This window comes from Hirundo rustica, chromosome 2 (genome assembly GCF_015227805.2).
Source record: "Hirundo rustica isolate bHirRus1 chromosome 2, bHirRus1.pri.v3, whole genome shotgun sequence".
In the NCBI taxonomy this organism is placed as follows: domain Eukaryota; kingdom Metazoa; phylum Chordata; class Aves; order Passeriformes; family Hirundinidae; genus Hirundo; species Hirundo rustica.
The window spans coordinates 22,833,057-22,836,130 of record NC_053451.1 but is presented as its reverse complement, the minus strand read 5'-3'; positions in this window follow the sequence as shown (position 1 = coordinate 22,836,130).

The window sequence follows — 3,074 nt, the reverse complement described above, 5'->3', positions numbered from 1 at the left end:
TGCGTTTGAAAATCATATTTTTTAGCCTTGAAAATTGCCTCTTCCATGCAATGAATTATGGTAATGTGAGTCAGGAACACTTTAAAGTGACTCTCTTCAAATTCCTACAAGAACTTAGGGGTTTTCCAGCAAACCAAAACATTTAAACCAGGGCCAGTCTGGAGACAATGCAGTTCCTTCCCATCACCATCATAATAATTCATACCACCATTTTTAAATAAGACCATCCTCAGAAAAAATGATATTCCCTTTCTATTTAAGCAAGATGAGTGAAATAAAGGGTTCTAGTATAGCCCTGTCTACCTCTGATTTGTTTATCTAAGCATGTCATATGCATTCTAGGGCCACAACTAAGCCCCAGTATGGTATCACAGAATCAGAGAATACACTGAGTTGGAAGGGACCCACAAGGATCAAAGACCAGCTCCTAACCCTACACAGGACCATCTCCATCAATCACACCCTGTGTCTGAGAGCATTGTCCAAACACCTCCTGAACTCTGTCAGGCTTGGTGCTGTGACCACTTCCCTGAGAAGCCTGTTCCAGTGCCCAACCACCCTCTGGGGGAAGAACCTTCTGATATCCAGCCTAAACCTCCCCTGACACAACTTCAGGCCATTCCCTCAGGTCCTGTCACTGGCCACCACAGAGAAGAGATCAGTGCCTGCCCCTCCTCTTCCCCGCTTGAGGAAGCTGTAACTGCAGTGGGGTCTGTCCTCAGCCTCCTCTTCTCCAGGCTGAACAGACCCAGTGCCCTCAGTCCCTCCTCATACGGCTTCCCCTCAAGGCCCTGCACCATCTTAGCCCTCCTTTGCACACTCTCTAATAGCTTTATATTTTTCTTGTATTTGTGGTGCCCAAAACTGCAAACAGGATTCGAGCTGAGGCCGCCCCAGCTCAGAGCAGAGCAGGACAATCCTCTCCCCTGCCTGGCTGTGATGCTGTGCCTGATGCCCCCAGGACAGGGTTGTCTCTCCTGACTGCCAGGGCACTGCTGGCTCAGGGCACTTTCCATCCACCAGGACCCCCAGGTCCCTTTCCATGGCACTGCTCTGGCCCTCTTTCTGTGCAGCTCGCTGAGCAGAGATCTTTCTGCGGGATCTTTTGTGCTGGGCCTTGAAAACCTGTCCAATCTGCCCAAATGCTAATAATTTCATGGTGTTTTTCAGTGTTACCAGGGTTGTCCTTAAACAAAATCTCACTTCATTTTCCCTTTTTAGGCAGAAAGCCCAGAGCTAATTGAATACATTCTCTCTCTTCTTCAGTGACTAAATGCAATGCTGATGTGTGCATATAATGTGGGAATCACGTTAATCATAGGCACACAGATTTCAAAGCCAAGAGTGCTGGTTGTGATGACCTAGTCTGATCCGCAGTGTAACACCAGGCATAGAATTTCTGCCAGTGATTCCTGCCTCAAGCCCATGATTTTGCACCTCAGTTCCCATCTGTATAAACTGAGCTGCAGCTTCCAGACACAGGGTTTATTATGCCTCTCTCTGCTGCATAAAAGGGTTCTTTGTTCACAGAAACCTTCTACCACACTAAAGTCTTGTGGGTTCTGACCAAGCCACCTCTTCACCTTCTCTTTGCTACAATGAATAGATTAAGCCTCTTCTATCTCTACCCCGAAGGTAAGGTTTCCAGGCTTTGAATCGTTCTGCAGAAAGACCATATAGACCTACGCTCTTGGTATCTCACAAAAATCTTGAAGATATGAAGCTCCTGCAGTGCAGGCTTTTCAAAGATCACATAGTTAATCATACTGAAGTTAGTCATTTCAGCCTTCCAGTTGGGTCCACAGTCTTTGCCTTGTCCCCGAGCATGTGTTATGTTTTCAGCTCTGTCATCACCTGGTATTTCTCAGTTTATGCAATAGAATATCCCTTTGCACAAAGTAAGTTTTAAATGGATCTTAACAGCTGCACATATGCAGGGCTGTGGGTCTCTATTCAGAGCAAGAGCTCAGAAACTCTGTACTCACTCAATAAACACAGAAAGTGGCAATCAGTTAGAAAAATTTAAGCAATTAGGTAGAGTATCACACAAAGTCTTGGCTGTTTGGGTTTAGACTTAGACTTTTAGTTTGGTCTGTTATTGGTGACTTGGTCCTTTAGAAACCAAACTTGGCTGAAAGAGCTGCTCCCAGTAATTTCTGTCACCCTGATTGACCCGTCATACTTGTACCTCTGTCAAATGACAGCTTGCCAAATGTGCTGTTCCTATAATTACTAGCAAAAATGCATGTAATCCATGTCAAACTAGCCCTAATTTTCATGGTAAGATTCCCATGTTTTGCAGCAATCTGATGTGATGGAGAGATCTCAAGAAGTTCAGAAATCCAAAAAGTACTAACACTGTGAGAGGATTCATCAGGAAATTATTAAATAATGCAGAATTCCCTTTGTCCTGGTATCTCAGTGTCTATCTTGGACAGATATATAAAGATATATACATACATAACTCCAGATTCCAAAATCCTTGCACACAATTGTATTGTAGAGATCACCGATTTTAAGACAGCAAGAGAGATTTAGAAGCCTAACAGAGGCGTTAAAGTGCCATGAAAGTCCTTTTAGATGCTGAGGGTATTCAGCAAACTGTAAGAGGTGCCTAATACCACAGGGAAGCCAACAAGAGAAGAGTTGTTTAAATTGCTCTACTCAAGCTAATGAGAATTGAAAGCTCACTTTACAGAATAAATTTCAAGTGTTTGCTTTCCAATGTTTTTCCAGGTTTTTGTTTACCAATGTCAGTCGTGGTTTCCATATTTTTTTAATAAATGAAAAATTATTCACCCCAAGCCCCTTTGCAATATGCAGCTGCTTTTATCTGTTTATATTTACAATTTTTGTATTTTTTAAAACTGGGAGCAGGAGGAGAAGCTTGGAAAATAGAGCAAGAAAACAGCATTAAAAATCTTCACTGAAAACAGTTGTTTGTATGTTTTCTTAAATTCCAACTGAACCTATTGGTACAAAATATTGCTCTTTTTTCCTTTTATCATTAAAAATCAATAGGCTGTAAATACAGCAAGTCATACAATTTTAAGCTGTTATTTAGGGCTCTCTGT